The sequence below is a fragment of the Lissotriton vulgaris genome, chromosome 1_1 (genome assembly GCF_964263255.1).
Source record: "Lissotriton vulgaris chromosome 1_1, aLisVul1.2, whole genome shotgun sequence".
In the NCBI taxonomy this organism is placed as follows: Eukaryota; Metazoa; Chordata; class Amphibia; order Caudata; family Salamandridae; genus Lissotriton; species Lissotriton vulgaris.
In genome coordinates this window covers 221,072,003-221,097,247 of record NC_141685.1, presented here as the reverse complement: position 1 = coordinate 221,097,247, position 25,245 = coordinate 221,072,003, and the positions used below count along the sequence as shown (strand labels likewise).

The following is a 25,245-nucleotide window of genomic DNA, read 5'->3' as shown; positions in this document are numbered from 1 at the left end:
AAATAAAGGACAAAATATTTCAATATTTAAGGATGCATAATTCGGACATACAATCCTTGGTAACCACAAAATGTAAAGATGCATAATGCTGTTAAAAACAAGTCTTGGTAACAACAGAGCGTATGATTTTCAACTATTACAAGAATAGCATAAGCCGTAGTTTAACCACTATACTCAGCTTAGTTACATTACTACAGAACAGTGATTTCAATTATGCAGAATTGCGGAGGAGCTCAGTTTACCCGTAACATCCCATGCACTCTAATTAAATATAGCTATGGGGAGGTGGTGGTCCCCAGGGCTGCGGGGGGGCCACATGGCCCCATACATTTGAAAAATCTAGTCCCAGGGAGGAGGTGGTCCTTGAGGCTGTGTGGAGGGGCTGGAGCCTCCCATGCGTTTTTGTACATATAGCCCCACGGAGATGGCGGTCCCCATGGCTCCATGGGCGGCTGATGCTCCCCCATGGATTATAATTAAGAATAGCCCTGGGGAGGTGGCGGTCCCCAGGGCTGCGGGGGGGCTGTGTAATTTATAGTTGTGAAACAGGCATGTTGTAGTATTTGCTGCTCGGAATGTAACACAAGAATAGAACACCTCTGTCCTGTAAGCCCGTGTGCCTCAACCACAAAGCAAAAATATCAACCAATAAGTGTGAGACTATGTTGTTGTACTTGTCTTCAGTTCTCAGTGACGTTTATATCATCATTGTTTTCCCCCCAGAGAAGTGTATGGCAAAATGGCATTTTTTTCTTTGAAATGCTTATGCTTGGATCAACGTACAGCCAAAACATAAGGGCCCCCTACTTAGCTGAGGATATTTCTTACCACCACAGACATCTCCGGTTAAAGGTGTGTAGGGTTCTCTGGGTATATTCGGGAATGCTATTCAGGCGATCCAATAAATAAGTGCTCGGCCTATCACGCTGGGCACCATGTAGTAAGCACAGTACCTCATTGGTACCTACTGTGCGTTTTTGTGGACAACATAGACTTGTGGGATTGTAAACTCAGTCCATGGTCATATGTCCTCCAATATGACAGCCCTTTCAGGAGGGCCTCTGGTCTCAGCAGCAGGGCTGAATCTTGCACCTAACCTCTACAATCTACGCCTCCATAAGTGGAGTTTGAGCAGAAACAGTTGATAGCTTGTGAACTTTCTCCCGAAACGGTTGGTTTCTTCTTAGCAGCCGGGCATCCTTTATCATAATTTATTTATGTAAGTAGAAATTAGGCCTATTTGTGTTTTCCTGACCAGCCAACCATCTACAAATTGCCAGTTGTGATGTGTTTTTTTGGGGCCGGTCCATTTGTTCATGCCCACATCATATATCATGCCATCGCTGGACCTTACCTTGGTACTCAAGTAATGTGCCCTTCCTTTGAAACCGTGGCATTCCTCATCGCCATCATATCCACCAGGTGAGTGTGCAAACATCTTTGTAACCAGACAAATTAAATCTCAGGACAGAAGCGGCATCCCAGCCAAAGTTAGTCATGCTCTTTCATTTAGGACTATTACGCATCTAACTGGCTTTCTAAGCAAAGCCTCATTCCTCCAAGGACAAGGAATGGCTTTAAAGCCTTTACCCTAAATGGGCACGTAGCTTCTCTGTGAACTGCACTAGACACTATCAATGAGAGCACCAACTGTTCATTGGTTCCTTTGGGGCTAAGAAAGGATAAGCATTGCCACAGATAACAATCTCAATCCAGATTGTGCTACGCATTAGAATCTTCACCGAGCTGAACAGGAAGCAGCCACCAGACAGACTGCATGCTCACTCTATCAGAGCGATGGCCTCTATTAGAAAGAGTCTCTACCAGAAAAGGAGTTACCTAAGGTAAGTAACTTGTTCAACTTTAACAATATGTTCAACGAAAGATAACATTCTGACTATTCCCTAAAATGGTGTAGAGCACCAATGTATGGATATTATTATAGTTATTGTCCGTCTACATATTGTTTTGTTTTGCTGTGTTTTCCTACTTGTACATAGTGAAGAAGTAATCAGGAAAGGCAGCAGGTGAAAGCAGCACATCCCTTTGGGAATGAAGGTGAATGGATCCATGGCTCTCTCAATTTATGCACACTGTCATTCTCATCACTATGAACATGTTCCTCAAGTGTCTTTAAGCGGTCACTGACAAAGGAAGTCTCAAGGGATGCGACAGCTGAAAAGTTCAAAGTCCATTTTTAAATAGACCACAATGTGAATAATGTCATATTATGTCTCAACGGTAGACCTCATCAAACAAAGGAACATTCTTGAATTGGTGATGCAGGACTGGGTAAAGAGAACTTGTGCTTCCCTGGATGGACCTTTAAAATATCCAGGTGGATTCCTGACACCAGAAACAGACAGGTACTGTCCAGTGAGATAAACTCCCCCATCTTCTGAAAAAAGAGTACTCAGTTGTTGAAAAATGAGGTCTGTTATCAGACAAGCATTGTTTATTCGTTTTGCAGGGAAATGAGGCAGCATTTGGAAAATCATAGACATAGCATCATGAGCTAAAACAGAATCTTAGCATACAAGTTATAAACATGCACCCAGGAAGATACAGTACAGGACACTGGGCCAGCAACCGGGTTCTCTTCATCTCCCTGGTAAGTTTGTTGCAGATCATCTATTTATTCATTCATCATTTATTTCTTAGGTTCTCTGTGTAGCTCTCATGTCGCCAGGTAGTGTGTAAAGCTTTCTTGATGTGACTGGAACCTATAAAGATAACATGAAATGTATCACAGGGAGAAAAGAAGAGCAGAAACATTTATACAGAGTACTGAGGAAATCAGTTATAAGAGAAACTTGTGGGGGAATCACAGCTCATAGAATCTCATGTTCTCTAAATTGCCAATTCACAACATTTTTGGAAAGAACTAATTTGCCAAAATAAAGCAACATTTTGTTTTTTGGGGAAAAATGGGGGAAAAGTGCTGCAGAAGAAAACGTGTGTATTTTTCCCTGCAAATGGAATCAACAAATGGTTTGTGGTGCTGAAATCACCATCTTCCCAGAGTTCTGGGACAGGAAAAATGTTGTCAGAAAACTAACATTTTTACACAGCTTAGCATTTTACTGGGACATAGCATATTTTTACAATGTTTTGTGCGTTCAACCTCCTTCCATTTAGTGGTAGCAAAGAGTGTAAAAGCAATAATGGATCCCAGAAAACTATATATTTTGGAAAATTTTACAGGAGTTTGAATTTAGCAAGGGGTCATTTGTGTAGATCATTCAAGGTTTTCCTATAGAAACTAACAGTTGAAATAAAGCAATATTGAAATTGAGTTGAAAAGAAACTGGCCTCCTTCCTCGAGACAAACGGATCCCTCGACCCCTCACAGTCTGGCTTCCGAGCCAACCACAGCACCGAGACCGACCTCATCGCTGCCACCGATGACATCCGAACCCTGATGGACAACGGAGAAACAGCTGCCCTCATCCTCCTAGACCTCTCCGCGGCCTTTGACACCGTCTGCCACCGCACCCTAGTGCAGCACCTCTACAACGTCGGAATCCAGGAGAAGGCACTGGAATGGATCATCTCCTTCCTCGACAGAAGGACCCAGAGAGTCCGCCTACCACCGTACAAATCAAAGGCCACCGAAGTCATCTGCGGCGTACCCCAAGGATCCTCGCTGAGCCCAACCCTCTTCAACGTCTACATGAGCCCCCTCGCGGCCATCGCACGCCAACACAACCTGAACATCATCTCCTACGCCGACGATACCCAGCTGATCCTCTCCCTGACCAACGACCCAGCCGCCGCCAGAGCCAACCTTCACGAAGGAATGAAAGAGGTAGCCGAGTGGATGTCGACCAGCCGCCTGAAGCTGAACTCGGACAAGACGGAAGTCCTCATCCTGGGATCCTCGCCCTCCGCCTGGGATGACTCCTGGTGGCCCCCCGCCCTGGGAACCGCACCCAAACCGACAGACCACGCACGCAACCTGGGCTTCATCCTGGACTCCTCCCTCTCCATGACCAAGCAAGTCAACGCCGTCTCCTCGTCGTGCTTCAACATCCTGCGCATGCTACGGAAGATCTTCCGGTGGATCCCCACCGAGACCAGGAAGACTGTCACCCAGGCACTCGTCACCAGCCGACTGGACTACGGCAACGCCCTCTACTCCGGAACCACCGCCAAGCTCCAGAAGAGACTCCAACGGATCCAGAACGCCTCAGCCAGACTCATCCTCGACGTCCCACGACACAGCCACATCTCCGGACACCTAAAAGACCTGCACTGGCTCCCGGTCAACAAGAGAATCACCTTCCGTCTCCTCACCCACGCACACAGAGCCCTTCACGATCAAGGCCCGAGCTACCTCAACAACCGCATCAACTTCTACGCTCCCAAACGACACCTCCGATCAGCCAGTCACGCCCTCGCCGCCGTCCCCCGCATCCAAAGAACGACAACAGGAGGAAGGTCCTTCTCCTACCTGGCCGCCAAGACCTGGAACTCCCTCCCGACCGACCTGCGCCTGACCCAAGACCACCTCGCCTTCAGGAAGAAGCTCAAGACCTGGCTGTGCGGGCAGTAGCAGCACCCCCCCTTATCGCCTTGAGACCCTCCGGGTAAGGAGAGCGCTCTATAAATGTCTATGATTGATTGATTGAGTAATTTGTGACAAAATTTTCATCTGTAACTTCTTCTAACTATGGCAGATTTTGTAAAGCAATATACCATTACATCCTCTGGACCCTTCTGGTTGTGGTGATAAATAGTACTTTTAAGTTCACCAAGAATCCGAGGTACCCAGGATTTTCATATTTTACCTGGAATACAACAAGTCATTTGGTAAAATATAAAGAGTGAAAAATAGGTATCAAGGATACCTATATATTTACAAAATAGAAACAAAATCTAGAGTTTAGAAGTAGTATATTTTTGCACATCTCCGAATTTGTGGGTAACCATACTAGCATGTGAATTATAAGACATTTTTCAAAGGGACTTCTTTTTTACACATTGTCTTACATTAGTAATGCTTCATTGCATAGAAAGTCAATAGGTAATGACAGTTATTCTACAATTCTTTGTTCTACTACATCTTCAGATAAAAATGGTACCTCACTTGTGTGGGTAGGCCTAGTGCCCGCGACAGGAAACGTCTCAAAACACAATGTGGACACATCACATTTTTCAATTGAAAACTGAAGTTTTTTTTGTAATGTGCCTAGCTGTGGATTGTGAACCGTAGCTCAGCCGGCATCCAGGGAAACCTAGCAATCCTATGTATTTTTGCAAACTAGACACTCAAGAAAATCCAGAATGGGAGGACTTATGTGGCTCTCACCGGGCTCTGTTACCCAGAATACCTTGCAAACCTCAAACTTTGTAAAAAGCAAACACATGTTTTTCACAGTTCTGTGATGGAAAGTTCTGGAATCTGCGTGGATTCACAAACTTCCATAAACCCCACATTCCCCAAAGTCTCCCAATAAAAATGGAACCTCACTTGTGTTGGTAGGACTAGTGCCCTCGACAGGAAACAACCCAAAAAGCAACATGGACACATTACATTATTCCAGTGAAAACTGACCCTTTTTTGCAATGTGTCTAACTGTGGATTTTGAACCTTAGCTCAGCCAGCACCCAGGTAAACCTAGGAAACTTACACATTTTTGAAAACTAGACACTCAGGAAAATCCAGGATGGGAGGACGCATGTGGCTCTCACCAGGCTCTGTTACCCAGAATCCCTTGCAAACCTCAAACTTTGTAAAAAGCAAACACATGTTCCTCACAGTTCTGTGATGAGAAGTTCTGGAATCTGCGTGGATCCACAAACTTCCACCCACCCTGCATTCACCAAAGTCTCCTGATAAAAATGAAACTTCACTCTTATAGTAAGCCTAGTACTCGTGACAGAAAACGGCACAAAACGCAACGTGGACACATAACATTTTTCCATTGAAAACTGGCCCTTTTTTGCAATGTGCCTAGCTTTGGATTTTGAACCCTAGCTCAGCTGGCACCTAGGAAACCTAGCAAACATGCATTTTTGAGAACTACACACCTAGGGAAATTCAGACCAGGGTGAATTGTGTGACTCTCACCAGGTTCTATTACCCAGAATCCCTTGCAAGTCTCAAACTTAATAAAAATAAAACCACATTTTCCTCACATTTCTCTGATGGAAAGTTCTGGAATCTGTGTGGACCCGCAAACTTCCAAGCAAAAGCATGATGGATTTAACCCAGATCCTAGGATGCTTGTTTCCGGTCCAGGGAGGACCTGGTGTGGAAGTTCGGGCTGGACTGTTCCCATGAGCCACAGGGTCAAGGCTGATTTGCATATGTTCAGGTCTAAACTAGGGTAGCATGGTGAGCAAAAGCATGATGGATTTAACCCAGATCTCTTGACTGGGAATGAATGTTTTGTTTTGTTCTGCATTCCGTCCATCAATTGTGTGTCTTTTGCTTCCTCACTTCCTCACAGATGTGCCACTGGATTCAAGCTATTCTGGTTGATGAGAGGTGAAACCTTGAAACCGGTCCTAGGATGCTTGTTTCTGGTCCAGGGAGGACCTGACTCAGCAGTTCGGGCTGGCCTTTTCCCTTGAGGCACAGGGTCAAGGCTGTTTGCATATGGCCAGGTGTAAACTGTGGTGGCATGGTGAGCAAAAGAATGATGGATTTAACCCAGATGTATTGACTGGGTTGATTGTTGTGATTTGTTCTGCATTCCGTCCATCAATTGTGTGTCCTTTGCTTCCTTGCCCTAAGTGCTCCCGGTATGCCCAGACGTAGGTCTGGGGCTCACTGTGCCACTGGATTCAAGCTATCCTGGTTGATGAAGGGTGAAACCCAGAAACCTGTCATAGAATGCTTATTTCTGGTCCAGGGAGGACCTGGCTTGGCAATTCTGGCTGGACTGTTTCTATGAGGCACAGGGTCAAGGCTGATTTGCATATGGCCAGGTCTACACTGAGGTGGCATGGTGAGCACAAGCATGATAGATTTAACCCAGATCTCTTGACTGGGAGTGAATGTTTTGATTTGTTCTGCATTCCCTCCATCAATTGTGTGTCTTTTGCTTCCTCGTCCTAAGTGTGCTGCGAATGCCCAGACGTGGGTCCCCGGCTCACTGGCTGATGAGGGATGAATCCCTGAAACCTGTCCTACGGTGCTTGTTTGCTGTCCAGGGAGGACCTAGCTTGGCAGTTTGGGCTCGACTGTTCCCATGAGGCACAGGGTCAAGGCTGATTTGCATATGGCCAGGTCTAAACTGGAGTGGCATGGTGAGCAAAAGAATGATTGATTTAACCAAGATCTCTTGACTGGGGGGTGAATGTTTTGATTTGTTCTGCATACCGTCCATCAATTGTGTGTCTTATGACAATCAAGCTAAGGCACATCCCATGGCAATAGTATCCTTAGAGTGGGGTGGGATTACTCACCAAAAGAAGGTAGTGTTCAAGTTCAAGATTTGCACTTTATTGTACTAATTTAATAACATCATTGTGCTGTAATTGAACTTTAATGACTTAAATTCAAAATAAAGCATTTATGATGGTAGTGGTATGTTCTACAATTCATGTAGCCTGTCTGCTAGGAAAGTGTCCTGGAGTCCTCATCATGGGCTGAAGTTGAGCGAAGGACCCATGCAGCTATGCTGGATATACCTGAATGGGTGTGTGTTACAAACAGTGTACAATGTAAATTCTAGGTGACAAAAAGGAGTTGGAGCCGGAAATAAGGGCCCAACCCAACAAGAGAAAAGGCAATAAGTTTGGGAAAACAACTTCTAATCGGATACCAGCGTAGGTCCCCTCTCCTCAGGAAGAAACCTGTCAGCCCCAGAGAGAGCTGAACCCCAGGAAAAATGACCTGTCCCATACTTGAAAGTCTGAGACAGCAAGCTTCTGATAAGGAAATGGTAGATGTCAGTACCTCCCACAGAACCAATGGAAGGAGGGACTCCTGTACTCTGAGGCCAGAGGCCCCAAACCTGGTGCCTCTAGGAAAGTGCTAGTGCCTCAGAAGTACTTTAGCATATGATATCCCCTTTAGCTTGGCATCTTGCCAGGCCAAAACATGTAGTAGGTTAGTTACCCACTTCCACTGGACAGTTATGTCCCAGAGGGTGAAGGGGTTTTGTAACTCCTGTGTTCCCTGGCAAGCCAGTGGCATGACGGGCAACCACCAAAGACCCATTTATTTCCACCTCCAGGGGTTGGGGTATTCTATGAAAGGGAAGGGGTTTACGTTGTTGGCCCCCTGGACCCTTCAACATGATCAGGGGACAGATTTGTACTGGTGCTGGTGGATCATGCCATTAGGTACCCTCAAGTTATTCCCCTTAGGACAGTCACTGCTCCTGTAGTTCTAGGGCCTAATTATTATGGTGGGATTCCATCGGGAGATTATGTCAGACAGAGGCAGTAATGGCGTGCCTGGCTACCTGAAAGTCATGTGGGTTGGATGTGGGGTGTCTTACAAGTTTACCACCCCATATCACCCACAAACAAATGGTTTAGTTGAGAGATTCAACAAAATCATGAAAGGAATGATTGGTGGACCTCCTGATAAGATAAGAAAGAGACAGGATTTCCTTCTGTCATGCTTGCTTTCCACCAACAGGAAAGTGCCATCAAAGGGAGTGGAGGTTCCCCATTTGAACCTCTGTTTGGTCATCCTGTTAAGGGAACATTGAGTATAGTAAAGCAAGGCTCGGAGAGACTTCTTAAAGAGCTTAAGCAGGATATAGTGGACCATGTGCTTGGCCTATGTTCAACCATCCAAAAACCTTGAGGCCAACCAAGAGCTCCAGAAGCTCTGGTATGACCAAATGGCTGCTCTTCTGGAGTTCCAACCAGGGCAGAATGTGTGTGTACTGGAGCCTATGGCTCCCAGGGCACTTCAGGGCAAATGGAGTGCCCCTTCACTTATTTTGGAAAAGAAAGGTGAGGTTGCCTTCTTGGTGGACCGAGACACTGGGGGGACCCTTCACAGGGTGATCCTATATGTGAACCACCTTAAATCTTTCTATGATAGGGCTGATGTGCCCATGATGATGGTTACTAATAAGGATCAGGAAGAAAAGAGTGCGCCTCACCCTGACCTACTATCCAACATTCCTAAAGATGGGTCAATTGATGGAGTGGTCTTTCCAGACACCCTCTAAACCCAACAGCAAGCTGATTGCAAGCATGCCCTGGGGCAGAATGCTGAGCTCTTTTCCCTCACCCTAGTCAGACTCACTGGTGTACCCATGATGTGGACACTTGAGTCAAAATGTCTGTCAAAAGCAAAATATATACACATTCTGACCATGTGAAGGAAAGCATCAGAGCTGAGGTCAACTAGAGTCTAGAGATAAGGGTGTTTGAGCCCTTTGACAGTACCTGGGCCTGCCCAGTGGTCTTAGTCCCCAAACCTCACACCAAGGGTGGGAAACAAAGCTGAGGTTTTGTGTGGACTATAGAGGTCTCAATGCTGCCACTAAGACAACTGCACACTCTATTTGAAGGGCAGATTAATTAATTGACAGGCTGGGGGCAGCCAAGTTTCTCAGTACTTTTGATTTGACATCAGGGTACAGGCAGATAGGTCTATACCTTGGAGCAAACGAAACATCTGCATCCTCAACCCCAGATGAACATTACCAATTCACTCCAATATAGCTCCACATGACAGGATCACCTGATAAACCTAAGACAGGTCCTTGAGGTTATGAAAAGTACAGGCCTCCCTATCAAGCCAAGCAAATGGCAGCAAGGGCAGGGCTCTGTGGCTCTGTTGTAGACTTGGGCCAGCTTGTAGGTGGAGGCCTAGTCCAACTCCTGTAACACAAGATCCAGACAATTATGGACTGGGTAGCTTTATCCACCCAGGCTCAAGTCATGGGATTCCCTGGCTTGACTGGGTATTACAGGAACTTTGTGAAGGGGCATAGTAATGTTGTGGCACCCCTCACAGAATTGCCCTCAAGAAGAAGACATAGAAGGTAAACTTGGCAGTGAGCTGTCAAAAGGCTTTTGATGTCCTGAAAGAAGCAATGTGTTCAGCACCCATTCTAAAAAATCCAGATTACTCCAAGCAGTTGATAGTGCAAACATATGCCTCTGAACATTGGATGGGAACAGTCATAACTCAAACCAATGATAATGGACATGACCAAACTTTTGCTTTCACAAGCAGGAGATTACTCCCCTGAGAGCAGCATTGAAGTGCCATTGAAATGGAAGCCTGTGCTATGGTTTGGTCCCTGAAGAAGCGAAGACCATAACTGTTTGGTTCTCACTTCCTTGTTCAAACTGACCTGAAGCTCTCAGATGGCTAATGCAAATGAAAGGTGAAAACCTCAAACTGTTGAGGTGATCTATCTCCCAACAGGGTATGGACATTATATTGGATCTCATACTTGGGACAGACCTTGCCAATGCAGATGGTCCTGCTAGATTTTTCCACTTAGAAGATGAGGACTTTCATTTGTGGGTGGGTGTGTGTATAGGATAGTGCCCTTTTTGACATGCTCACCCCCACTTTCTTGCATGGTATTTGATGCTACTTTGACAGAAAGTGCACTGGTGTCCTGCTAATCTGGTCCCCAGTATCAGGTCTCTTTCCCAAAATGGTACCATTGTTCCTTTACCATTCTCTGTAAGTCCTAGCAAATGGAACACCTGGTACCTAGGTCTGAGTGACTAAACAGAGTGCCCCAGGGATGCAGAATGTATTGTGCCATCCTAAAGGACCCCTCACCAAGCTCATGCAGACCTCCACTGCAGACTGCATAGCCTTGGTGCGGGCAAAAGGTAAAACACGACATGGCACACAGCCCTGTGTGCCATGTCTTCATATACTGCATACAGTATATGTAAGTCACCCCTACAGCAGGCCTTACAGCCCCAAGACAAGGTACACTATACTATATATATCGACATCTCTGCATGAGCAGAGATGCACCTGTGCTGATCAGTTCAATTACTACCAGTACAAGTCAGTCAGTCAGCAATTCTTTATTTGGTGATTAAAACCACCATAAAATCACAATTATATACAAGTTAAAATACAATTAAATCATTATCTGGAGCCTGACTGGTTTTTACACATGGGTTAAAAAAGATAAAAAATTCATTACGACAATCAGTATCAAGCCTGCCCCGTAGTTTCCCTTAATCTCATCAAGACTTTAATAAAATTCATAACGCAACAGAGTGTCCTAAGCTCATTTGCCCTTTGCAAAAAAAAGTAGAGCATCTTTAGCATGATTCAATTTAGCTTGTTTTAAAATTTCGACCAGAAATCTATGCCTGGGTATTGTATAAATAGAACAAAAAAAGTACAAAATGAAGGGTGTCCTGCGGAGACTTATTGTCGCAGCCGTAGGCACCCTTCTGCTCAATTGTCAATGTAAAACCTGGCGGATCAGCTAGTAGATGTGATAAAAGATTGAGCCTAAAACGAGACCTTAAAAACCTGTACTATGCATTATACATGAGAAAGAGATACGGTTCCATCCTTTCGGTGGTTTTAACAAGGCAATGGGCGCTTACTGAGTGTTTAGTCCCTTCAACAGCTGCTCTAAGTGTGATTCTCTGGTCCAAAAAAGATCTCTTTATTTTGGCCTTGTCTTGAGATACAATTACTGCGGGGTTTGTGAAAAGCTCCTTGCAACCTAGACTTTCCAGGCTATTCTTCACATATCTTAGCCACGGGATATTCATACTTTTGTCCCTATCCAGGCAATCTTTTAAGATTTGTCTACTCAGGGCTGCTTCAGGGTTTATTTTTTTTTATCCAGGCTAAGATAGGTCTAAGTTTAGCCAAATCCTCAATGTAAGGCCTCCCTAATTCGCTATGGACAATTACAGCTGGGGAACTCTCTGGTATTTTTAAAATAGATCGAAAAAATGTATTTTCCTCCCGCTGCAATTGGTCAAGTTGGTACAAGTCAACAGGGAAGCTATTTTATGTACATGAACTGGACACTGGTCAAACACGAGTTTCCCAGCTACATGATGGCTTCCCTGAACATAGGGGTGTTTGATATCAAACATCTTGTATTGATAAACCCACACTGATCACAATGATAGATTTATCAATATAAGCTTCTAGAGCCCCAGAAAACCTACCAACAAATGATGTGCTCAGTGAGTCAGTTAGTCGGCCACCACAGACAAGTTTCTGACCCCCAGGGTTGAGGGCCTTTGCTCTATGAAGTCAGAAACAAAGCCTGCTTGGGCATATAGTGGGTATAACCCCTCCCACAGGATGACTGGCAAATTGTCATTCTCAGGCAAGGAGCTTCACGGAGCCTACTGCCTTTGGAATGCAAATCTGGCTTCCAGCGCAGCAGAGAATGCCCACACCCCCGACCAGGGCCCATTTGGCTCCTGAACAGGTAGGATAATTAGTAGTCAGAGATGGGCATGTCCCCATCTCAGGCTAGTGCCACCCCTAAGGTGGGCTACTTGATGTAGACACAAGTTTTAAAAGGCTCTCATCTTGGTGATGGCAGAATTAGGAACTCTGGGACAGGGTTATGCCCACTCCCCACAGGAAGTTGTCAAGTAGGGTCGTAATGACCCTAGGGTAGGTACTTATTGGCCTATGAAGAAAAAGGACACTGAATAGTTGCAAACGCATAGTCTGTGGAAGAACCCTCTGAGTCAGCTCCAGCCCCGCCAGCCTGTCTGCTGTTCAAGACAAAGTGCACCAAAAGTCATGTCATTCTACAGCTGTTGTGCCTCTATAGCCTGGGAGGCTAGCCTGGCTTCAACAGAGAACCAGGAATTCCCATGAAGAAGGGGAGCTGCTTCGTGACCCCTGAGCACCTTTGTTAGTTCAGCCTGATTGGTTCCCCAGTCCAAGCATGCAGCCTCTCTTCCACTGGACCAATCCCCTTTGACTAACATTGGGCTTACCATGCTGTATTGCACTTTGGCCCCCAGCTGCCCCAGTGACTCCCGGTGTGAACTCTTGCTGCTTCCTTGAACCTTACCCCATACTTACTGTAAGGCCAGGAGATTGGTCTCGTAAGTCACTGGATGATACTGGGATCCAGGTCATCCTTTTCCTTCCTTGGGATAACATTTTGTCTTCTGAAAATTGCAGTGTCAAATTTTTAAACCATTAAAGTATTTCTATTGTAAAACATACTTACCTATGTTTGATGATCTTGATGCCAAAATAGATATAAAGATGCTCGTTATTTTTATAAATTGGTGTGGCTCTCCTTATTGAGTTGTCTGTCTCATTTATTGACTGTGTGTGTATTTTAGCTGTCTTGCACTCCTCTATGATAAGCCTGAGGCTGCTCGACCTTGTTAGCCACTAAAAGAGAGCACTTTAGACTTCCTAGAGAAAGCCCCTGTCCACTCATAAGGGAATACCAGGACTACAATATAAAGAGCCAGCTTCCTACTGTCTAGGGTTGTACAGTTATTGTAAGAGTGAACATGGGATGTGCTAGGCTGGTCTTTTAATATGAGTGTTTCTGCTGAAGCCAAATTGTAAGATTGTAAACAATTGTTACATCTCTTTTCAGCAGGCTCCACCTAGCTGCACTGAGGTTATGTAAATAGAAGTTCCCTGTGATTACTGTGTCTAGAGTTGAATATTTGCACAGTAACTTTTCAAGGTGAGCTATCACCATTTTTGTTATTTACTGTGTTTTTGGACCATATTCGTTGAGGAATGCATGTATTAGAAGTAATGTTACATTGCCTCCTTTACACTGATGTCCTTCCATTGTAGCTGCCCGCAACAGATCCAATTCCACTTTACTTTCTTTAATAGCTAGTTCTAGTAAGTGCTCTATTTAGATTGATATTCCTCCAGATGGTCTTCCAAAAATATGTAGTTCGTTAGCTGATTTGCATATTTTCGAAATTATTTAGGTGCCATTACTGTGTTTTTGTTATGCTGGTACACACAGTAGGAAGGACCTTGGAGAACCTTGGCGTACCAGGCTTGATCACTTGTAAAATGCTCAGGAACCAGCAACCAAAGGCCAAAAGTCCGTAGCCGCGGCCAGTCACTAGTGATGAGCCAGCAGCAAATGCTGAACAGTGAAGCATGTGCACAAGCAGCACCCACCTAATGCTGTGTTATACTTTATAAGACAAGCCTAAATAGTAAGGCAACCTTTTACCTACATTTGTCCTACCTTTCTCTATAACGGTTTTGGCACTGACCGTTTGCCTAGTTATGAGTTGAATAAATGTGGTGGGGTTTTCTCTGAAAACTTCCCTCATTTGTTTTGCATGAGGATTCTTAGTATCATATACCCTGCACACTCTGTATAATAACTCTGTACAAAAGTCACTGCCAATATCATCCTTGGACGACCGGCCTGCTGTGCACAGTGCAATTATTGATTCAGGTCAATATGTATAATTGCAACTATAACATATTGATCAAGTTAGAACCCCAGTGGGCACCTTTTTGGTACAAACGTACAATACCATCGCTGGGCATACAGAGGAGACACTTCAAGCTGACACTTCAAGCTGAATAATCAACATGCAGCATTCTGACATCCCTAGCATCCCAGCATCCCTCTCGAAAGTGTGTTACTCGAGACCAAGACAGGGTCCTTCATTCTCTCCCACCTGGTAACTGCCAAATAGTGAAAGGGAAAGAGTACCAAGACGTAGGTGCCATCACAGAAACTTGAATGCTGCCCGGTCTTTTCATGATATATTTAGGAATAGACAAGAGGTTAGGGAAGAAGATCAAAATCTTCAGTTTGGGATATATTTCTTGAGTCTAGATTTTATATGATCTTCATAAAAATAGGGCCCGATAGGAGATTCAGCCTATATTAAAGATGATCCTTTTCTCCACTGGGAGCCATTGAAGGTCCCTGAAATAAGGAGTAATCTGGACATTTCTAGGCTGTTAGTAAATGAGGCGTGAGGCTTGATTCTGAACCGTGTGCAGGAGGTGAGTAAATAATTGGATAGTCCGATATAAAGCAAGTCGGCATAATCAAATCAGGAGATGACAATTGCCATACCAACTTGGATTAGAGCTTTAAGGGTGAGGAATTTAGCTAATTATTTGGCTTTCAAATATTTAAAAAAGCAGGATTAAATTACAGCCTTTAACTGAGTTCTTAAAGAAAGCTCATTGTCTATAATGACTCACAGACTATTGCTTACTTTCTTAGGGGATGTAGAGTTCTGAATTTCAGTGGGCCAAAAATAATCACTCCATATGTCTAACGTATTATTCAAGATGACAATTTCCATTTTATCCGCATTGAGTTTGAGATAGTTTCTACTCATCCCATCACGGTTAAACGCATTAGGTTTTGAAAATTCTTCTGGGAAGCCAAAGACCCATCCAACCTGAAGAGTAGCTGTAAGTTGTCTGCTTAGTTGTAGGTCCATATGGCTTAATGCTTGGATGAAAGGATGGCTATAGATTTTAAACAGATGTGTGGAAAAGGGGGAGTCTTATGGTACTCCACAATCCCATTGTACTCCTGGCACCCTAAATGGGTAAGCCAGATTAACTGGGTGTGGTTCTTTTGGAAAGATTTTAGCTAGTTCAGAGCTGAGCTGCGACGCCCAGCGGCCTTGACCAGGTCTGCCAATATATTGTGGTTGACCATGTCAAAGGCCGTTGACAGATTCAAAAGAACAAACACAGAGTTACAGCCTCCATCACATTCCTGCAGAGCCTCATCTACCTCTTCAGGATGACTGTCTCAGTGGAATGTGCAGGCCGAAATCTTGCTCGACGCAGATTAAAAAAGTGAGACTCTTCCAGATAGAACACAGACCAGCTCTGCAGGTGGGGGCTGTCATTGCTGTTCTTCTTGGCCCTGCATTGCCCTGGTGGAACTCCTAGTCCCAGGGTGCAACAGACCTTAACTCGCGCAGCTGTCACGGGGAAGGCATAGTCATCGCTAATTTAGTGCTGCTGCTCCCCTCGCGGTGCAGGACTCTCTGCTAGTGGGGGATGTCATATTTGTTCTTCTTGGCCCTGCCTCACCCTTCTTGACCTCACATCGCCCTGGTGGGCCTCCTAGTCCCAAGGTGCAATAGACCTTAACTTACCACAGCTGTTATGGGGAGACATGGTCATCGCACATATAGCATACCTATACCCTTGCTTTTTGAGCCACTTTGCTTGGGGGTCTGTAATTGTTGTTCTTCTTGGCCCTGCATTGTCCTGGTGGGACTGCTAGTCTCAGAGTGCAACAGACTTTAAATTGTCTCCGCTGACATGGAGAGGCGTGGTCATCGCTCATTTAGCGATGCATCTCCCCTCGTGGCGCAGGGCACGAGCGGACAATGCCCGGGCTAAGCCCAGGCAAAGGGCGGTCCTGTCCCATGCCCGGAGGTGCCTGGAGAAGGCTCGACTAGGCCACTCTGCTAAGGATTATTTTTGATGGTCACTTGAAGGTACTGTGTGTGATCCTTACTATAGCTATCATACATGCCGGAAAAGGGGCAGTCGATTGGGCATTCTATGCCATCTAGTCGGGCTGTTTATTACATGTATTTACTGCTCTCTGTGCTTTGTTATTTAACCTTGCGGCCTGTGCCAACTCGCACAGAGTCATTGCTACATCTGAGAATAGTGATGAGCAAGAGAAAGGATGTTGAGAGAGGAACTCTGGTGGCTGTAAATAAAGCTAAAAAAGTTGAAAGGGCCTTGAAGCAGGTGATGAGGAGGGAGGGGGCTGTGCCCTCAATCAAATAGATAGCAGTTTGGTTGAATGTGAGAAGATTTTAGCCCCGCCAATTGCTTACCCATCCATTAGCCTTAGGTGCTCCATAATAAATGCAGGCCTCACTAAGCAAAAATGCATTCCAAAGATGTTCAAGAAATCTCTCACTCAGGCTCTGCTATCAGTTACTCACCCATCAGTTAGTCCTAAAGATTCTGGGCCTGGTGGCCATCACTTGCAGTTTTTACCTCTGAAATCATAGCTGATGATTCTCCAAATACTGAGGGGTAGGCGGGTGAGAGGGATTCCTCAGCACGGGTAACTGGGCATTAGAGAGGGGTCTTGCATGCAAGTTAGTGTAGTGCCCCTGTTAGAAATCGGGGTCTCCAGTTGGAAGAGGCGGGTACCTTTGTCTAATTGGGGACCCTTGCTTCTAGTCAGTGTAAGGGGGATACACACTTTAGATAACCAGTGGTCACCCCCTTGGTAGCTTGGCATGAGCAGACAGGCTTATCCCGAAGGCGATGGGTAAAGTATTTGTACCAACACTGAAAGTAACACAGTGATAACACCACAAATAGACCCTACACGGGTTTAGAAAATAAAGTATCTTTATTTAAAGTTAACAAGACCAAAACAACAAAAATATAACATACAAGTATTAAGAAAAATGAATTTGCAAAGGTTTTAGCAATTAGAAAACTATAGATGTTTGATTTCTTGCAAAGTTCCTGTTGTTGCAACAAACTTCACCAAGCCAAACAGCTGCAGCGATGAGAAGCGTTGTTCCTGAGACCTTCGTGGATGCGACAGTTCCACTGTACACAGGGGAGCGATGCATTGGGTCTGGTCTGTAGAGGGAAGCGATACGTCGGTTCTGAGACAACTCCGATTCACGGGTGATGCGTCAGGGAAAACTTGCGGCACAGGGACGATGCGTGGAAATACGGAATGCATCGGCGAATGATGCTGCAGCAGTGAGCGGCGCTGTGTCGACCTTTTCACCCGCGATCCCTTGATGAGTCGATTTATGCAGCGGCGACAGGTGCTGTGTCGGTTTCAGCAGTGGTGCAGCAGTCCAGGGATTCTTCCCGCACCACGGCATTGCGTTGGAAAACCGTCACCAGAAGAGCAATGCGTCAACTTCCTTGTTTGTTGCTTTGCTTTCCAGTACCCAGCAGCAGAAACAACCCCCAGAGGCCCCAGGCAGTCACAGGCACTCCTGGCAGGTCAGAACTCCCAGCAAGGAAGTTCAAGGGAGCTGAGGGTGAAGTCTTTGTGTTTCTGAAACTCCAAAACAGGAGGCAAGCTCTACTCAAGCCCTTTGAGATTTTCAAGCAGGAGACACAGCACACAGCAAAGTCCTTATTCTTTTCTTGGCAGAAACAGCAACTGCAGACCAACCCCAGATGCACAGCATGGGCAGTACTTCTCCTCAGTTTCTCCAACTCTTCTTGGCATAGGTTCCTCTTGATTCCAGAATAAGCATGGGCGAATTTTGCGAATCTCGCGTTCGCAAATTTTGTGGATTTGCGAACTCGCAATCCGCAAAAATCCGCGAATTCTCGCGAATTTGCGTTTTTTTGTGTTCGCGCGGGTTTCTGCCAGTTCGCGAGGGTTTTGTACAATTTCACAAACGCGAACTTACCTGTCGGGTCGCAAGTTTTGCGAACTTGTTGTTTCTACGTGTCCAGCCTGTTTGGGACACTCTTCTTCATCACTGCCACCCTCTGTCACCACTGCCACTCTCTGACTACTCATGCCACCCTCTGGCCCACTCATGCCACCCTCTGTTTCATCACAGCAAGCTCTGGTTGTCCAGTGTACATTATTGTGGCAAAGCAAAGCACACCTTCCCTGCCTCAAGTGACCTGAATTAATTTAGGGCTGATTAATGTGTCACAGAATATTTTTTTAGCTGGCACCTGCTTCCTTAGTGCTTCCTGATTAGTGATCTTTTGCACTTGCTAAGTGCTTTCATTGTTGCAAAATTAGTTACAACACCTGCCCTGCCCCAACTGACAATAATGAATTAGGGGCTGATTAATGTGTCACTGTTGGATTTGAACTTCCAGCCTGGTGTCAGGACTATGCCGACCCCCATTAAGAGACCTCTGTCAGTCCCAGCAGCAAGGGGAAGATTTCCTGTTTGGAGGCTGTTTCCTCTTTGGAGTTCCCTGCAGAAATTAGCTCATGACCACTGTCGGTCGGAGGTGTAGCCGCCTCCGGCTTGTGCCGCCATTTCGATGCGGTTAGCGTTCTAGCCTTTTTCAGCAGTCCGCCATTTCCTAATTCCGCACGTTCTATGTGGCGCACTTCAACTGTCCCTTTCCAGCAGTTAGACGCCCTGAGTTTGGCTCCTGTCAATTCACCGCGTTCTTTCATAGTTTCCCTCAATTTCCAGTCAGCTTTTACAGAGACTCAGTTCCGGAACCCTTGGAGCGTGTTTACGTTCCGTTCCCGTGGATTCCTGCATTCCGGGCTGTGTGCCCCGTCCTCGCCGCGGCCTGTGTCTGGCTGTGTGGACTCTTTCTGTCAAGCGCTCCTCGTCTGGGTTTCGTTCCAGTGGGCAAGTACCTCCCGCATTACTCAGAATTGCGGTAAGAACTTTTCATTCTCCAGACTTGCTGGTACTATCGTTGCCCAGTGCCTGTTGGTCCAGTCACCTGCTTAGAACGTTCCAGTGAATAGAATTCCGAACTGTTCAGAACTATCTCGATCCAGTTTGTGACAAGACTTTGAGTGTTTCACTCTGTTCCCGAATTTCGACAAGTAAATGAGAGTATATATTATATGCATATGGTAATACTGTTGTCTACCACCTCTACACTTCGCATCATTCTTTCTACCGCTCTACACAAGCAACAGAGTTCCAACCCTCACATGACTTATTGGGACTCAGTAAGAGAGAAGCTAACTCCACACGATAACCAGGTATGATTGAGGAGAGTCGAGAGTGAGAGAGTGTGTCGCCCATGATTTATTAGAACGTTAGTAATGTTCTGCTCCCTGTTGCAGGTGTTCCCCAGCCACTCCTTCCAGAGGTAGTTACGAAGACACCAGTGTGGAAGACTCTCTTTGTTGTTTGTTATCCACTTCCCCTTTCCCTTCCATTCCTGGGCTTGGAGCAATCCGGGTGCAGGGGTGTTTGGGAATTTGGAAATTAGCATCGTCGAAGATAGCCGCTCACTCCCACGGAGATCTGGATATTTCAGGTACTGCTTCTGACAGATTGAAGTGCCTCAATTATCTTCCGTCTGAGCGAGATGGCTGAAGGATTGGATGTCAAAGCTTTGGCTTCTGTGTTAGAGGGACTACAGAAACAGTTGAGTGAGACGAGGGAGGAAGTTAGGAAATCTAACCAGGAGGCTAGTTATTTACGTCAGAGATTAGATGAACTAGCAGAGAGCCCGCGCCCCAACTTCGGTAGTATAAAATCATCTGCCTTTGGTTCCGCTCCCTCCTCATCCTCTTCCACGGAGTTTACCACACAGGTGGTGCACGCAATGTCCCCTACCATTCCGTTGGCCCCGCCCGAGAGATTTCAGGGAGATCCCCACAAGGCCCAAATCTTCCTGACCCAGTGTTCATTGCATTTCCTGTGTAAGCCCATTCTGTTTAAAGAGGATCAGTCTAAAGTGGCTTTTGTGCTGTCCTACCTGAGCGGAGATGCTGCAGCGTGGTCTTTGCCTTTGGTGGCAAGCAACGATCCAGTGTTGTATAAATTCGAAGAATTCAAAGCTGAGTTTTTGCGCATTTTCGACCGAAGAAATGTCTCACAGACCACCGACAATGAACTATTAGAATTGAAGCAAGGGAATCGAGATTTGGTGGCTTATTTGGCACAATTCAATAAATTGATCGTCGAGACGAGTTGGCCCGAGGCTAAGCGGGCGGCCATTTTCTACCGAGGCCTCAAGGATGAGTTGAAGGACGCTTTGGCGCAGATTCCCAAACGACCCACAGATGTGTCAGAACTCATAGATCTAGTATTGCAGATTGATCAGAGGCTTGCAGAAAGGCGAAGTGAACGTCGAAAGGATGTCCGCACTCTCCCGCCTCGATTTGATCGGTCTCGACCGGAGGTCGTAAAAAACCCTGAAGGCCAAAATCAGGAAGAGCCGATGCAGGTGGGAACTATTCGAGGCCCTCTTACGCAGGAGGAACGAGAAAAGAGACGACAAGATCGATTGTGTATGTATTGTGGGCAATCGGGCCATTTTGTCAAGGAATGTCCGAAGAGATCAAAGGCAAGCTCGTGGGTAAAAGATCGGCTCCACCAGTAGACGGAGTTGCACTGGTGGGAGCGAGTGACGAGCCAACTCCCAAGCCACAACTTTTAGCTAATACCCTGCAATTCGCAGCCCCGCATCTGAATTTACTGTGTAGGATAGAGTTTGGAAAAGCTCAGAAGGAGGAAGTTTCGGTGATGGTTGATTCGGGGGCTACCGGGAACTTCTGCGACATCCAGTTTGCCAAGACTCTGGGAATACAGTTCGAAAAGAAGCTCAGACCGGAACCGGTGCGAGCAGTGGATGGCACCCAGTTGTCGTCGGGACCCATTGCTTATGATACTGAATTGATGACAGTGGTGGGACCCGGTGAGCACCGAAGCTTCATTCGATTTAATCTCATAGATGCCCCTCAGTTCCAACTCATACTGGGGTTGCCCTGGCTCACCGAGCATAACCCGCAGATCGATTGGTCACGGCGTTCTGTAAAGATGAATTCCGAATTTTGTTCTGAGCATTGTTTCCAGTTGACTCCGGAGAGCCCAAGTTCCACGTTGTCACAAAACCTGGCCAATCAGGTTCAAATGGTGTGTGCTTTGGAGGCCCCAGAGATTCCCGAGGAATATCAGGACCTGAAAGAGGTGTTCAATGAGAAGGAAGCTAAGAAGTTGCCACCTCACCGAGAATATGACTGTCGGATCGAATTGGAACCTGGGGTGTCTTTACCATGCAGTAGAATCTAAGCACTGTCGGAACCGGAGAATCTCCATTTGAAGGACTATATCGAACAAAATCTAGCCAATGGGTTCATCCGCCCCTCTCAGTCTCCAGTTTCCTCGCCCCTCTTCTTCATTCCGAAGAAGGATGGGACTTTGAGGACTTGCATTGATTATCGGGCATTGAACTTGGCCACCAAGAAGAACCGTTATCCTCTGCCCCTCATTTCGGAACTCCTGGATCAAGTCAAGGATGCCAGTGTGTACACAAAATTATATTTACGGGGGGCCTATCATTTGGTGCGCATGGCCGAAGGAGAGGAGTGGAAAACTGCCTTTCGAACCAGGTTTGGTTTGTATGAATACCAAGTGATGCCTTTTGGGCTCTGTAACGCCCCCGCTGCGTTCCAGCATTTTGTAAACGATGTGCTTCGTGAGTGTCTGGACCATTTCGCAGTGGTCTACATCGATGACATCCTTATTTATTCCAACAGTTTAGAGGAACACGTTCATCATGTGCGAGCCATTTTGAAACGCCTGCTGGAGAACCATCTGTTTGTCAAACTGGAGAAATGTGTCTTTCACTCTTCCCGAGTGGAGTTTTTGGGCTTTGTTTTGTCTCCGGAAGGAGTATCCATGGATGACTCTAAGTTGCAGGCGATCAAGTCATGGCCGGCGCCCAGATCTGTAAAGGAGATCCAAAGTTTCCTGGGATTCGCCAATTTTTATAGACGCTTCATCTTGAACTTCTCAGAGAAGGTGAGCCCAATTACTAGGCTGTTAAAGAAAAATGTACGATTCGTCTGGGAACGAGAATCAGAGGAGGCGTTTCAGCAATTAAAAGAAGCTTTCGTGACAGCCCCAGTACTGCAACACCCTAATTTGAGTGAGCCTTTTTTCATTGAGGCCGACGCATCCAATTTGGCCATTGGAGGAATCCTGTCACAGCGTCAGAAGAACACTGGTCAGCTTCATCCAGTGGCATACCATTCTCGCAAGCTTACTCCGGATTAGATAAACTACTCCATCGCTGATAAGGAGCTTTTGGCCGTCAAAGAAGCATTCAAGGTTTGGAGGCACTATTTGTTGGGAGCGAAACATGTAGTCACTGTCTTCACCGATCATCGAAATTTACAGTTCCTCAAGTCAGCGCGCACGCTCACCCCCAGGCAATTGCGCTGGTCGCTCTTCTTTGCAGATTACGATTTTGTCCTCACATACAAGCCCGGATCCTCCAATGGAAAGGCGGATGCCCTTTCACCTCTGAGTATGGGTGAGGAAATCAAAACCAAAACGGAAGGATTTATCATTCCTGAGGAAAAGATAGTGGCCATAGCTGTTGAAGACGATTTGGAGACCCGAATTAAGGAAGAGTTTGCCAAGGCCGAATATTCTGATTGGGAATCAGGCGGTCCAGATCGCAGTGTGAGGAATCAAAAACCCATTTGGCAAGAAAAGATGTTTGTTCCCGGTGAGAAATTGCAAAATGAAGTCATTCAGCATTTTCACAACCACCCGCTAGCAGGCCACCGAGGAGCTAAGAAGACCTTGGACTTAATCAAGAGAACCTTCAGTTGGCCGGGCATGGACGCTCAGGTGAGGCAGTACATTGCCACTTGTGAGCCTTGTGTTAAAGGCAAGAGTATGAGGCAGTCCCCACAGGGCCTTTTAATGCCGTTGCCTATTGCCCCGTCTCCCTGGCATTCAGTCTCCATGGACTTCATAGTAGACCTGCCTTCTAGCCAAGGGTATTCAGTCATTTGGGTGGTGGTGGATATGTTTACCAAGATGAGCCACTTTGTCCCCTTGAGGTCCCTACCCACAGCCTCTCAGTTAGCTACTCTGTTTGTGGAGCACATTGTAAAATTGCATGGGGTTCCTAAGGTGGTTATTTCCGATCGAGGTCCTCAGTTTGTCTCTCGATTTTGGAAGGCCTTCCTCAAGGGTCTAGGAGTGGACTCTCGTTTGTCCACCAGTTTCCACCCAGAAACGGATGGACAGACCGAGCGAGTGAATCAGGACTTGGAACAATATCTCCGCTTGTATTTGATGGATCAGGAGGGAGAATGGCCCTCATTGTTGAGTACGGCAGAGTTCGCGTACAACAATGCAGTCCATTCGTCTACTGGATTTTCCCCCTTTTACCTGAACTCAGGTCGGCATCCCAATATGCTAGTGGGTCGGGTAGACGTGGAGGTCCCAGCAGCGGGAGAGGTGATACAAGAGTTACAGAAATCCTATCAGGCAGCCTCTTCCAATCTCCAGAAGGCCAAGGATGCTTACAAGGTACAGGCAGACAAGAAGAGAAAAGAGAGTCCCATGTATGAATCTGGAGAAAAGGTGTGGATTTCCACTAGACACATGTGGTTGAGAGGAAATCGAAAGTTCCAACCTAGATTTGTAGGTCCCTACCCTGTGGTGCGAATGATTAATCCAGTGAGTGTGAGGGTGGCTCTTCCCAAGTCATTGAAGATCCATCCAACGTTTCACGTGTCATTGATTAAAAGAAACCCACCAAACTTCAGGCGTGTCCAACCACCAGCTCCAGTTCAAGTTCAGAGTTCAGAAGAATTCGAGGTTAAGAGAATTCTAGACTCCAAACTCAAGAAAGGGAAGATCTTTTACCTCGTGGACTGGAAGGGTTATGGTCCCGAGGAAAGGTCGTGGGAGCCCAGCAGCAATGTTCATGCCCCAAGATTGGTCAGCGAATTCCACAAGGTTCACCCCCAAAAACCCAGGGAGGGGGCTTTGGTGGGGGGTACTGTCAGGACTATGCCGACCCCCATTAAGAGACCTCTGTCAGTCCCAGCAGCAAGGGGAAGATTTCCTGTTTGGAGGCTGTTTCCTCTTTGGAGTTCCCTGCAGAAATTAGCTCATGACCACTGTCGGTCGGAGGTGTAGCCGCCTCCGGCTTGTGCCGCCATTTCGATGCGGTTAGCGTTCTAGCCTTTTTCAGCAGTCCGCCATTTCCTAATTCCGCACGTTCTATGTGGCGCACTTCAACTGTCCCTTTCCAGCAGTTAGACGCCCTGAGTTTGGCTCCTGTCAATTCACCGCGTTCTTTCATAGTTTCCCTCAATTTCCAGTCAGCTTTCACAGAGACTCAGTTCTGGAACCCTTGGAGCGTGTTTACGTTCCGTTCCCGTGGATTCCTGCATTCCGGGCTGTGTGCCCCGTCCTCGCCGCGGCCTGTGTCTGGCTGTGCGGACTCTTTCTGTCAAGCGCTCCTCGTCTGGGTTTCGTTCCAGTGGGCAAGTACCTCCCGCATTACTCAGAATTGCGGTAAGAACTTTTCATTCTCCAGACTTGCTGGTACTATCGTTGCCCAGTGCCTGTTGGTCCAGTCACCTGCTTAGAACGTTCCAGTGAATAGAATTCCGAACTGTTCAGAACTATCTCGATCCAGTTTGTGACAAGACTTTGAGTGTTTCACTCTGTTCCCGAATTTCGACAAGTAAATGAGAGTATATATTATATGCATATGGTAATACTGTTGTCTACCACCTCTACACTTCGCATCATTCTTTCTACCGCTCTACACAAGCAACAGAGTTCCAACCCTCACATGACTTATTGGGACTCAGTAAGAGAGAAGCTAACTCCACACGATAACCAGGTATGATTGAGGAGAGTCGAGAGTGAGAGAGT

General features: G+C 46.3%; 1 long non-coding RNA gene across 1 annotated transcript in view; it reads right to left on the bottom strand.

Moving 5' to 3' along the window:
* Positions 1–2,432: 2,432 nt before the first annotated feature.
* Positions 2,433–25,245, bottom strand: part of LOC147740934 (uncharacterized) — a 305,323-nt gene continuing 282,510 nt past the window's right edge. Inside the window, exon 6 of the long non-coding RNA XR_015299437.1 lies at positions 2,433–2,723. This is a non-coding gene — a long non-coding RNA (uncharacterized LOC147740934). The remainder of the gene's footprint in view (positions 2,724–25,245) is intronic.